This window comes from Topomyia yanbarensis, chromosome 2, assembly GCF_030247195.1.
Source record: "Topomyia yanbarensis strain Yona2022 chromosome 2, ASM3024719v1, whole genome shotgun sequence".
Classification (NCBI taxonomy): domain Eukaryota; kingdom Metazoa; phylum Arthropoda; class Insecta; order Diptera; family Culicidae; genus Topomyia; species Topomyia yanbarensis.
The window spans coordinates 453,380,614-453,394,381 of NC_080671.1; the positions used below are offsets into that span (position 1 = coordinate 453,380,614).

At 41.7% G+C, this 13,768-nt stretch overlaps 1 protein-coding gene across 3 annotated transcripts in view; it reads left to right on the top strand.

Annotated features, from left to right (window-relative positions):
* Positions 1-3,968: 3,968 nt before the first annotated feature.
* The window catches only part of LOC131685845 (uncharacterized), a 226,212-nt gene continuing 216,412 nt past the window's right edge, over positions 3,969-13,768 (top strand). For 2 of the 3 annotated variants that reach the window (XM_058969833.1, XM_058969834.1), the window contains exons 1-2: positions 3,969-4,379; positions 5,340-5,832. The gene's annotated coding sequence lies outside the window, so the exon portion shown is untranslated. The remainder of the gene's footprint in view (positions 4,380-5,339; positions 5,833-13,768) is intronic. The other variant, XM_058969836.1, reaches the window with a different exon arrangement.

Below are 13,768 nucleotides of genomic sequence, written 5' to 3' on the forward strand. Positions count from 1 at the left end.
CAACTCAAATTTGAGTAGCCAGCCACTCAATTTCATTAAAAGTGCATATAGTCAAAAATTGAGTTTTACTCGTTTACTCAGTTTTGAGTTTGGGATAAAAATGTCAAATTTGAGTACATTTTACTCAAGAGGGAAATACAGAAAATAATCATTCCGCATTTTTAATAAAAGTACAAAGTCATTCATTGCCATTTCAAATACCATTTACCTGATCCTCCAGACCGTTGTCCAGGTGTTTGCGATCTTCGGGAACTTAATCCAAGGGTCGTTCTCTACATCTATTTCATGCCGATCGGCATCTTGTATAAATTGGCGAAACTACAAAAACACAACTGGAAGTAAGATTTGAAAGCAAGCAAAACTCAATGAAACTTACCTTCTAGTTTCATGAACGATCATCGGCTTTAACTTCAGGCTCTTTTTAAAATTTAAATCAACACCTAATTCCGCACACTTTTTTGAGAGTATTTTTTTCACTCAGAACTTTGAAGATTTTATGATTACTCAAGAAATGAGTTAGTTCTACTCAAATTAAAACTCATTTTTTGACATATATATTACTTTTTGACACATATATTACTTTTGAAATTGAGTGCTCCGAACTCAAATTTTGAGTAGTTTTGAATGAGCGTGTGGGTTCTTATTGAGATATCTGACGTTTAAAATACGCACACCGAGATCTCGCATTTTTATACTACCGCCCTCCCCTTAAGCCCACAAGCGGTTTGTTTTCCTCCCAATTCGCAGTGCAAATGATTTGTTTTCCTCCCAATTTAAACGTCAAAACGGCACAATACTAACGCAGCTGGATAAGTCTATGCGGTTGGAAAGGCGCAAAATCCCAAATAAATCCATACCGGAACAGGTACGGAATTCTGAATGGAGCCAGTATGGATTCCAACTCAAATGCAACAACCGATTTCGACTCAATCGGTTTCGGAATCGGTTGTTGCATTTGAGCTGGAATCCATGCTGACTCCATTCAGGATTACGAATCAAATTCCGACCGGTTTGACCGAGATCCCAGTAAAGTTCAGCCGGAATTGCGGTTGGTTAGTATTCCGACTCCAGCGACACAACCGATTCCAACTAGGATCGGTTGTGTTACTGGAGCCGTAATTCTGCCTGAAACAAGCTGGAATTCACACTCATTTCCGACTGTACTTTACTGGGATATAATGAGGTTTGTAATTATCTTTATGATGTTTGAAATATCCGGACTGCACTGTAGCAGACTCGTCTAAAAAATCAAACCCAATAAAGCCAACCGAAAAATAAGCCAGAATTCCGGCTGGTTTCCGTAAGATTTCCGACTCCAATGTCGCAACCGATTTTAATTAGAATCGATAGCGTAACAAGAGCTGGAATGTTGACAGAGACTAGTCGGAATTCAATTTGGCTTCACAGGGAATGTATAAATGACCCGCCAAGAGAAAATTATCCAACAAACGTCTTTCGTTAATTCAATTAATAATTAGAGCAAGGATCAACAGGCATTGGATATCGGATCAGTATTCGACGTTTGTGTAACATCCCTCTAAGAACGGTTGGTTTCAAAATCGTCCAATGAAGGACGTTCGTTGGACCAACGTTGGGCGACGTCCAAATAACAGGTCAACAGAGGGCCATCGTTGGAACCGTGTTGAAAGTTTCGAAACAATTTTTTTTGGCTTCTCAGTGGGATTTTATTGGTGTTTGACAGCGATGCCAGATGTGAAGACAACCCAGTCACCGACAGTGAGCAAATTTTCTGGCAGAGAGCGCTCTACTAGATTTCTGTAAGTCTTGGTTTGGCGAACTCGGTCTCGCTCGCGCTTTCTGGCAAATTTTGACAGGAACCGAGCTAAACCCTGGCATAACACGGAAATATACCGTGCAAAGATCGTGGAAATTCCTACCTGGTAGAATTTAGCACAAATCGAGCAAAACATCTGACAAAGATTTGGGGGGAAGCGTGCAGAGATCTTGGCCGTACATTTCTGGCTGAATTCTGGCTAAAAGTGAGCAACATCGGTTAGTTTAACCGCTTCTGTCAGAAACGGTTGTTGCATTTGAGCGATTTTTTTGCCACAATTCTCGCACAAATCGCGCAAAATACTGGCAGAAACGCTGCCAGCATGAATTTCGCTTTGTTCAATTTTTACTAACTTTCTGCTTGCCACGGCCCGGTCACCGTGGCAAGCAGAAAGTTAGCAAAAGTTGAGCAAAGCGAAATTCATTCTGGCAGAGTTTCTGCCAGTATTTTGCGCGATTTGTACGAGAATTCAGGCAAAAAATCGTTCAAATGCAACAACCGTTTCTGACAGAAGCGTTTAAGCTAACCTATGTTGCTCACTTTTAGCCAGAATTCAGCCAGGAATGTACGCCTCTTGCCACATCTTTGTCAGATGTTTTGCTAGATTCGTGCTAAATTCGATCAGGTAGGAATTCGATCTTTGCACGGTTTATTTCCGAGTTATGCCAGAGTTTTGCTCGGTTCCTGTCCGAATTTGCCAGAAAACGCGAGCGAAACCGAGTTCGCCCTATTTCAACTAACCCGACAGGATGCGCGCAGAAATCTGATAGGGCTGCCAAACCAAGACTCACAGAAATCTAGCAGAACAGTCTCTACTAGAAAATTTATGGGGAAGTCTTCGTTTTAAAGACATTTTACATTTTGATGACAATTTTTTCGGAATTCTGGCAGATTTCGAGCAGGAATATGACTCAAAATCAATAACCGATTCCGAATCTTGGGCGTCGAAGATATTTTTTTTATTAAATCTGGACATTTGAAAATTGTATCTTCCCTTGTCGTCAAGTCTACGGATAACAGATAATGAACCAACTCGTCGAGTTGGTTAACCGTTATCCGTTGACTCGATGACCAACAAAATGCCACCAAATCTTGTAATGTGGGACCATATTTAACGTTTCATTGTGCTTTGCGTTTGATATTCAACAATGAAGGACGTCAGCCACCCATAATTCTGGCTGGACTTAATCAGGCCCTACACGAACAGAAATATTGACAATAAACCAAATAAGGACCGGCAGGCTTGGTAATATTTTCTTGACAATATTGTTTTCTGGTGTAGGGCTGGGACGGGACGTGCAAAGTGAAATAAAGCAACTGTCACCGCGAACCGGCAATGACCTGCCATTGAGAACCAGACCTTTTTTGACGATGCAACGACGGCACATGCAAGTCTATTGCACAACAGTTATGGTTAATGTTATGTATGAGCTCTATTATTTTCTATTATTCTCATTGGCAGATATCTATGCCGCCTCGACACAGCACTATCATCTACAATTGCTTAAAATTATTTTGCAAGCGGTTTTTTCCCCTGCAAAATAACATCAATATCGGGAGGGAAAAGAAGGCCGTCTTCGCATGTCCCGTCCCAGGTGTAGGATCCACTTTACATGAAGAGCTTCGCGACTCGACTGAAATTGAAACAAATTCCGGATGTACACTATCCAGGTAACCAACAAACATTTGTGTATGCAGTAAAAGAGCATATAATTTGCATTTCAGATGCTTCTTGCAGTATATTAGCATTCTTTATGCATAACTGTTGTTAATCAGTATTCAGAAAACTGCTTAAAACTTCTTGTCAGTAAGCTGCATTCTGAATGCACAACAGCAGAAAAAAAGCATATTCATGGTACTGCAGTAATATAGCCGTATATTTTGCCAAAAGCGACTTTTAAATAGCATTTAAAACGTCTAAAATGCTTATCAGGTAGCCGTTAAGATGCATCTTGCATGTTAATTGGTTATCTGGTTTTTCAAGAAAAAAAATTCTAGTTCCTTGAGTTTGTTCATAAAAAGTTGACTCGATTTTACCCAAATTAAAACTATTCGCCACTCAACGTGTGAAAGTTGTCAAAACTCAAATTTGACATCTCCGTTAACGGCACCTTCAGACTGGTCTAAACTTGCCGCCGTCACGCACACAGTGATAGAAATGGTCCCGTCACGACACGGCTAAAAGTCAAACGCAGTGTCGAGCAAACCAAATAGCGAAGAAGTGGTGGAACACCGTAATCGTCAGTTCGACCGTACTTCGTCGTCGTGTGTGCGCTTTTGTAATAACTAACTTTTTTGGATCGTGTGTCGCGAAAGAGCCCCCTACTTTACCCTCGAAAGGCAAAGAACGATTCGTACTACTGTGTACTTTGGTCGCGCAAAGCACTTCCGGCGTTAGTGGCGCTTCCGGTGCGACGGAACGGACCCGATTCGTGGCACGGAAATCACGGCGAACCCCGGGGAAAATTGGATGTCTAAAATGGACGCAACGTCGTAGTAGAGCGAGGAGAGGTTTTTCTTTCAAGTGCGAACGGGATAGCATGTTCGGGACAACGGTACGGGTTTCCTTCGTGTGAGTGAAAAGGTAGGTGTGTAGGAAATATGGGTAAAGAGTTAGCGGTGGAATGGGTTTTTGTTGAGGAAGAGGGACAAAGGGAAGTAGAGAAGGCAGGGTTGCCATATTTTTTTGGTAATTTTCATTCGTAATCAAAATTCGACTTGTAGATTAAAATTTATGTCGTTTTCGCTTGAAGCAGAAACTAACTCAGTTTCGGACCTAACTGCTGTCAAACCGTTTGTTTGAAGCCAGTTTCCAACCTAGGTTATGCGGCACTGAACTGAAAACCGGGTTGGGTTGCAACCTGAAATATATTTCGGGTTCGCTCACACCACCTTTGTTTGGCGAGAACCCAACTCAGTTTCATTAAAAACGTTCGTTTGAAACAACTAACCTGGGTTGGTTTCTAGGTTCTCAATCGAAAACGACATTAGATTTAATCTACAAGTCGGATTTTGATTACAAATGAAAATTACCAAAAAAAATTGTTTCCGACGGCAAACCTGTATTTCAAATTCATATCATAATCTAAGGCCGCCGTCGGAAGAAGTTGAACTGAATCTGAGACCGGCATTAGGATGCGAGAAACAAACAATGACTGGTTCACTACATAGCAGTACTCAACCGTTATACCTACGCAGTTTGATACATGCTCTTCAGCTACATTGCGACGTCGTTGGGCTGCCAACAAAACGTTGCTTAATGTGTTTAAATCACTCAAGTTATCTTTTTACAATCCTTAACTAGATGCAAAGTTTCTGCGATTGACAAGTTTATGTTCTGCATATCAATAAATTGCAAATTACAATCCAATCAGAATCCATTTTTAGCGGAAGAATGGATACAGGGACTGCTTTGATTAAGGGAACATTTATCAATCAATCTTTGGATCGTTCCTGTTTGCAGCTGTATTTAATTTTTCTGTGTTTTTCTCGTTCCATGCTTTCGTTGCGGTTTACCATGTCCTCATCTGGATCTATCTGGCAGCGCTGGCCAGTTGTGCAAACGCCAAAGCAAAGTGCGGGTTTCATTGTCTGTGTTTGTGCAAGTGAAGTAGGCACATCGGGCCAAAGAGTGAACGAAAAGGCATCAATGAGCCATCACCACCGTCGTGAAAGGAGCAGAAGAGGGTAGACAAAAGGAAGAAAAAGAAGATTGTATGTGAAGAAGAGCCCGAAGAAAGGAAAATAAGGCAAGAAGTCTAAGGAAGAAAAAAAGTGAATAAAAAGTGTACAAGTGGAAAACCAAAAGAGGCAATGGCTATTAATTTGTTAGATAAGGAATCTTTCGGATTTATGTGATTTTCAAACAAGGTATTTTTGTTTCCGCCGACAAGGCCTACTAAAGTTTTTTTTCCTCCGCAAGGATAACCAAAATTAATGCGGTGGAATTAGAGCACGTAAGCTAGTAGTGTGAGAGGAGAACGACGGAGGCAAGAAGACGAATCTGCCAGGATTGGGTTCCGGAAAGTGAAAACGAGGTAAGTTTGCTCAGTGGTGAGCTAGCAACTATAAACATCGGCCAAATATTGGTCTCGCAACGAGTACCGACAGTAATGTTTACCTGTCAAAAATGGCTACTTTTTGTTTTGATAGTCGGGTACATTTTGTGACGTAGCTCTACTCCTTGAATTACAGAATCAAATATATCTTGACCGTATTTCTATCCGAAATCCGGAAGCAACACAACCAGAACGAACATTAGATGCAGCAAGAGACAGAGCTGGGTGCAGTGCAAATCACAAACACTGACATAACTGTTACTATAGCTTAGCTTGACGTAGACACGGTATGGCTGAGAATATGGCTCTGTCATTGCTTCTCTAACTGGTTCATTTGGAAGCGGCCAGGGCTATGATTCGAGCACATGTTGATTTTTGAACTTACGATTGAAGAACACTATTTCACTGATCATTTTTCAAATAATCTTTCGACATTTGAATCAGGCGAATTAAAAAATAGTTCATCAGTTAAAGATCTAATCCCTGACTAGATCGGCATCAGGCAGCGAAAGAAGTAATCCTTTCATCAGCTTCACCCTTCGCACACCGTGTTTCTTTGACCGCCGTATGGTTAAGACTTTGAGCTAATAAGCACCCTGCCACCCCGTCTTATTCGTATCGCTACTCTGTCTTCCGCGGTGTATGATTGATGACGGCATGTTGCTGAACTGGTCTACATAGCATTAATAACACAACCGAAGTGGTGTGTTCGTGAGAGTCTTAATCTTAAACGGCGTATTCAATATGGTACGCAGCAATCAGGACCGGTTCCGGCAGGCTGAGAGTGTTTCTAAACTATTCAGATTGTTTGAAAGTTTCAACGAATTCTGAATTTTTAGTATTCATATTAACGTCAAGTATATATTTTTTGTGCAAAATTGCTTCGAAGATCAAGACAAAAAACAGTTCTGGTGCATGTGAGTGAAGCCTCTCACAAGAGCTCTAAAAAAATTAGGAGATAAACAGTATGACGAAATGAATGACTGTAAAAACTGTCTTTCTTTTCGCTTAAGATTCTTTGTTGGTTAACTTGTCCGTCGGACAATTAGGAGCTGGAACCTGGGAATTAATTACTATCAAGCATTTCTCAATTCAAGTAATTCATGAAAGTACTGACAAGTTCGTTATCGGGATTTCTAGAACTGTTTTGATGATCTTAACTTTGTTATACCGATATGACTTTCTTAGACTCTTATTCTAAACAGATTGTTCTTATAGCAAACTTCCAAAGATTCTTCTAGAGCTGTTCATCTCATCTATACCTTCGGTGTGAGCAGAACTGCCATAATCGCATATTTGTCCCATGTTCTATGGAATTCGCTATAGCCATGGGACTGACTTGCGACTATGGGCAGAGAAGCTCTCTAAAAAATATGAAATTATGCCCTATAAGTGTGCATGTTTTAATACCATTATGATCAGACCAGAAGAAACGCGAAACTAGCACTCTTAATCAAAGAAAAATTTGATGTTCCAGTGATATTCGGTAATACCGGATACCAAATGAAATAGTATCTAAAGACAGTTGAACCAAAAAATCTTCAATAAAAAGAACCGGGAGCGCGCTCAGAAATACATAGCGTAGTTGTGTAACGTTATATCACGCCTTCGTGGAGAAATGAATCTTTGTAGGTAAAATGTACTGTAATTCCTATTAGCCTGAGGCTGAGATTTAAGCGGAAATTTGGAGAAGGAAGTTTGATGCAGTGGGGTTTTTTCTAACTTTGTAAAATTTTACAATTACCTTAAATAAATTAGTTATGGAATTTGCATTTCGACTTTGTTTCATCGGAATCCGACACTAATTTAGTGACAGGACTAACTTAAAGCTAGCACCGGATTGACGCTAGCTCGAAAAAACTATTTATGTTTGTAAGCAAACCGCTAGTGCTGCGTGATGTTACGCAAGAAAAGAAGTTCTGGTTAGGCTGATGGGAATTATTTAAATCGAAGCTTGGTTTGGCTTAGCAAGCCAATGCTATATGTACAATACCATATATCTCCCTAGTGAAGAAACTAGTGAAGAGCGCAAAACATAAAGCTAAATTAGTTATGGAATTTGCGTTTCGACTTCGTCTCATCAGGATGTATCAGCGGTGAACTAGAGATTTCAATAATACGCATTGTTTGGTCTGAGTAGGATTACGAATTATGTTTCATGTGTTCAAGCAATGGCTGCTCTTTGAATCCTTCTAAGAGAGGGGGACAGCAAAGCTTCATTTTTTAAATTTGATATGCTCTGTTTTGTTTCAGTTAGTCAGTTTTTTCAACTACTTGCAATATACCGAACTAACGTGGCAAAAGCAAGTCACAACTTGAAATATCTTATGTGATACCAAGCAACAAACTTTTCCACAGGAATCCTCAAGACATCTGTGTTATCCAGTTCACACTAAACACCGCAACGTGACGCTTTAAAGAACAGCGTGCATAGTAATATTTCCGTTATACTTCAGTTGTGGGACTTCTAAATTATTGTTGAACTTTTTTACATGTTAACGACATTCAATTAGCTAGAGATTACTGGGTAGCGAAAGTTATGAAAATTAAAGCCATAGTGCTCAAGTGAGAGCAAGGATGTGAAGTAAACAGATCGGAAAACTAGAAGTGGCAGGGTCATTAGAACAGGCTTAATATCGTACGGGCTTAATCTTTGTCTTCTGCTAATGAGCGTCAAGCTTAGGCAGCATAACTACGAATCACCCGAGTTCATTAGCATGTATCCTGGTATAGATGGTCTATCTTTACCGTAACAACCGACAAAAATTAAGCCACGCAAGATCACCACTGAAAACCTGTCGACGATTAGCATCAATCAAATGATTATTGCTGAACTAGAAAAAAAATTGCTGGCTAAGCTAATCTTGCAGAATTTAGACACACAAACAAGATATCACTCACTAGGAGAATTTTCTTTGATAAATTCGACGGATTACTCGATCGAAACCTGCTCTTTAATAGGTATTCACTTAAATTCACATTTATTGATGTGAGTTCAGCTTACTGTTCGAGTCTATATTTCCACAAAAATTTCAAATAAAGCGCTCAGACGCCCATATCGGGCAAGTTTCTGGTCGAAACAAAAATTATAATCTTTGCATAAACATTTAGATAGTTTGAAAGTTTCGGGAATTTAGCGAGGGTCAGCTCTTACCTGCCGAATGGAGTATCCTTCTCCATTGGACTCTATCATGGGCCTGCCACGACGCCGACGGCCTCTTCCGGGTTCCCCGCTGAATATTGTCGTCACTTGACGCTCATCCGGTATTCGGACCACGGGGACAGCCCACCGCAGACTGTCGTGCTGTAGCAGTTTCACAATAACCGTCCCTTTATATACTTGGTATAACTACGCTACGCTACGGTCGATTTCCTTTAACGTCTATGTGTCATGACCGTATAAAGCCACCTGGAGAATCAGGGTCATATGTTTGCTTCGTTCCTAATAAATAACACAATGCAAAATTTGGCCTGGAAAATGTAAAATACTTACGTTTGATCGAAGTGAAAAGACGAGTACAACGCACCCTTATTCATTCTACCATTTGAGCTTGTGCGTGGGATAGAAATAGCAGATACTGCTCTTTTGTTTTATCTGTTAGCAAATTACCTTCTTGGTTGTTGTACATTACGGGAGATGGCGCTGTTTTTCTCCGCACGCCATTGACAGTTTCATAAAACCTCGGCTGCTCTTGCTTCCTTGTACCGTTATCTGACATCAACATTCTGCTTTCGGCAACGTTCTTCTCGTTTGTCAACCTCTGACCTTCCACATCGAACCAACTAGCCTTCGGTCGGCACTTCTCGTGCGGTTGTGCTCACCGCTCCATCGATAAACTCTTATAGATCGTTGATGTTATCACTCACTTTGATTTCACTAATCCGTTCATCTATCTTCCGGTAGTTTCGGTATTAGGATGATACTCCTTCCGCTGACAATCGCTGTGATCGTTCGATGCAGTTGACCGTGCTCGAAACTTGCTGACAGCGAGATAGTGATCAGAGTCAATCTACCCGAACATGGTCTATCTGGATGCAAATTTCACCATTTGGATGTCTTTAGTAGTGCTTTTGGATATCTTTACAAGCAAATAGGTGCTATTGATGGCCATCCCTCTGGCGTTAGCAAAATTCACTAGCCACAGGCCGTTGCTAGTGAAGTGAAGGCTCTCCCTACCGATTATGGAACGGAAAAGTCATCTCTACCGACCTGAGGATTAGCTGCTCTGACTACGACTTTCACGTCATGCTTTGGGTACTCACCATACGCTTTGTCGAGGCAATCATAAAACGCGTCTTTCACGCTATTCGATTCCTCGTTTGTCGTCGCATATAAGTTGATTAGGCTCAACATTAAGTCTCCTCAACACACAGATCCGGTCGCTAATGGGTTTCCACCTTATCACCCATCTACTTGCCCATCACTATGAAGCCAACTCCATGCTCTGCTTTTTTGCCGCCACTAAGATAGATGTTGCATTTGAACGCAGTGTTCGTCGTGAGAGCAACGGCTCTGAATTCACGTTCTCCGGTTCTAGGTCACCTGACTTCCTGAATTGCAGCTACGTTCACTCTAACCTTCTGCAGTTCACGAGCCACAAGGCTCACTCGTCCAGGTTCATTTAAGGTCACTCCAGGTACCGAGTTTCCAATCATAGTGCTTATTTCGTTGCCGGGTCGGTTGCGAAACAAAAATAACGTTATCTTTTTCTTTCTTCTCCATTTTTTATGGCTTTTTAAGGTTTCAGTAAGTTTTCTTACCGGGGTCACGTTACCCACCCCGCGCTGGGGGGGGGGGGGCTGCCACCTTGGGCATAACTGGCACGATACAGTGTTTCGAGTTTCAGCCGTTGGATGCCAGGCAGACGCTGTTGGAGCCGCATCTTCTGATGATCAGATGCTCGAGGTTCGCACCGCCTCACTCTTGCTAATGTCAGAAAGACATCACAACTCTTAGCTGGCGGTCGTTTGTCATCCTAAGACCCGTGGAAGCGTGAAGTCGGGACTTGTGAGGACCAGAGCTATGTTGGTCAGCTCTTTCCTGTTGTCAACTCACCATTTCGTAGCCCAATTATACCTAAACCAATTATTACCAACTGGTACTACCAATTATTTGAAATGCGCCTATGTTCCACTCAAGGAAGTCACCTAGGGTAACTGAGCTATAGTTCGTTCATTAACGATCTTTGAGGGGGGAGGGTTGATTCTGTCGTATGTGGCCTGGAGATGCCGCAAAGTAGTTGGGGTTAGAGGGTTTTCGCCCCTTGAGATCAATAAACTGCTAAGTGGTGCGACTTTCGTCGACTTGAACAGATGGTAAATGTATGACACCCTATTAACAACAGTAAATCAATGCGAGAATGGCAGTAATTCCGAGCAGGTTAATCGCATTTCCTCTCTTGCTTTTCTGAAAATTGGTTTCGACCTTTATGTCGTTTGCCTACTATTCTCTAATGCATATCAAGGCTCCTTGCGTTCCTGTAAACTATGGAGTTTTGCTGAATTTTCCGATCACCAATAATTACAAATCGCCCCATTTGAAGCAGTTCACCAAGTCTAAAACTGTTAACTACTAAATCGCTGTTCGTTATTTTATAGATAAAGGTTTAAGAGCAAACCAAATACAGACATGACTTAGACCATAGTCTTATTACGCGCCACCCAGTGAATAATGGAAACCAATCAGAATGTCGCTAATAAAACTTGAACTTCTAGAATTATTATGATGATGGCTCCACCTCATTCCCACTCAAAGGTGTTATCTCAACGATTTATCTAGAAGGAAAATTAATATAAACGTTATCTTGCAGACCGATATTTTGAAACAGATCCCCTGCAGAGTTAACATATTTGTCATAAAAAATTGCATAGTACCGGAAATACCGGTACTGGCTCTTGTTCAGTACCGATATTACGGTACCAAAAATGGGTCGGTATTCCCGGGATTTTCGGTGCCGGTATTACCGGTACCACAACCCTAGCTGCTAGTCAACACCAACTCTGTATTATATTATAATGGGAAATCGTCTCCGTGGCGAATGGCTCCACCTCTTCTAGTGATTTTTCGATTACTTGGAACACCACATCGTCCGCGAAACAGAGAATTCACAGCGTCGGGCCGAGGAACGTCAGTCGTAGTTGTCATTCTCCCATGCCCGTCTCCTAGATCAGTGTTCGATACTGAAAGTAGCTCTGTAATATCCTGCAGAGATACTCATGCTGTACAGCGAATGGGCTACTGCTTCCCAGCTGCTACTATTGAAGTATTCTTCACGTCTTAGATACCCACCACGCAATAGCGATATCCTTTTCTCTGCTGTCTCGACAGCTCCCACAATCGTTCGGATGGAATTCACTGTAAACCTGCCTAAAAGGAAGCCGAATTGCATGCCGTTCTCACGGTCCGTGTACTTGGTTAGCTTGTTCAGGATTACTCTCCCTAACAGTACCAAGAGACATATTGACCTATACTCTGGAAGATCTCCATGTTTTCGAGGTATCGGAAGCAACATCAGCTTCTGTCGCTTTCAGTCATTGGATCATTCTGAACATATCCGGATTCTCATGTATCGCTGTTTTCAGCACCAAGTTTGGGGCTGGTCCTGGGTCCTTCTTCACTTTCATGGCTTTCGCCATCTCGATCAGCTGTTTGTCGGTAATTCGAGCTCCTTCTCCTTGATCATCCTCCTTACGGCGAAGATTGGTTCATGTTGCGGGGAAAACCTTTCGGTGGTGCCCTCAATCCTTTTATCTTTGCCATGCCAACTCTGTAGGCGTCTCCTCGAGAATTCGCATTGGCTTTGTGGCAAAGCTCATCAATGCAGGCTTTCTTGTTCAGCTTGACTGCTTTATTGAGAGCGGTTCTTGCAGCTCGATTTCCTCATTAGCTATCATTACGTGCCCTCTAACTTCTTCTCCAAGCTCGGAGGTAACTTATACGAAGATCGGTAATCGTCGTATTGCACCCGGCGAGCATTTCTCGGTTACCCATTCCTCGTTATGGTTGCATTACACGCCCTTGTTAGTACTGCCGTTAACTCGTTCGCATTTAGGTTGAAGATTTAAGTTCTTCGACGGACACGTCCTTGTCAAAGATAGCTGTTTTCCACCTTCACTTGTTTATATATCTCCCACGTTATTCAAACCATGTCCTGTTACCAAAAAAAAAAACAAAATCGCTGACAATTTTTAAGTTGAACTTTTCTGAATCTTATTTTTTCGTAGCACGTAAGAAGATTCCTGGAGGTACACACAACAGGCTGTCGTTCACTTGTGACGCTACAATCGTTTAAAATTGCGCCGCATTTTCGTAACGTTGCTCGAATTTCAAATTTTAGTTTTGCACTTAACCCCAGCTCCGCATAGTCGAGTGATGCGTTTTCAGTGCTAAAAATCCAGTAATCTTACACTGGAAAATTGAACATGAGCATGAGAAACGTACAATTCGAAATTTCACATACAATCAACAAATGGGACGTGGAAGTAGCTATCCATCCTCAATGTGCACGTTTCGAGATTTCTATACTTTGAAATAACAATAACGTATCTCACAGTCATCGGGGAAGGGAAGGAATGTTAGTGTAACGAACGTTGTTATGGAGACCGTGTATACCTCTGCAATCTGCATCTCCACGTTTGCCACGGGAAGGAGTGAAAAGTTACACAAATCTGGATTCACCTTGATAAGTGATACGATCTATGCAACTCTCAGTAGTGTTATCATGCGTTTATTGCTCTGGGCAGCCAGATGCCGAGAATTTATGATAGACTTATCGTTTATTGAATTAATTTTGAAATGCTCGGTTTATACCCTGGGCTTGGGTGATGAGCCTAATGGGCGCGTACTCTTGCTTGGTCGATAAGAGTGGGAGATCCAAGCGAGTGCTGGTTCATTGACCTCTGAATCTCATGACTA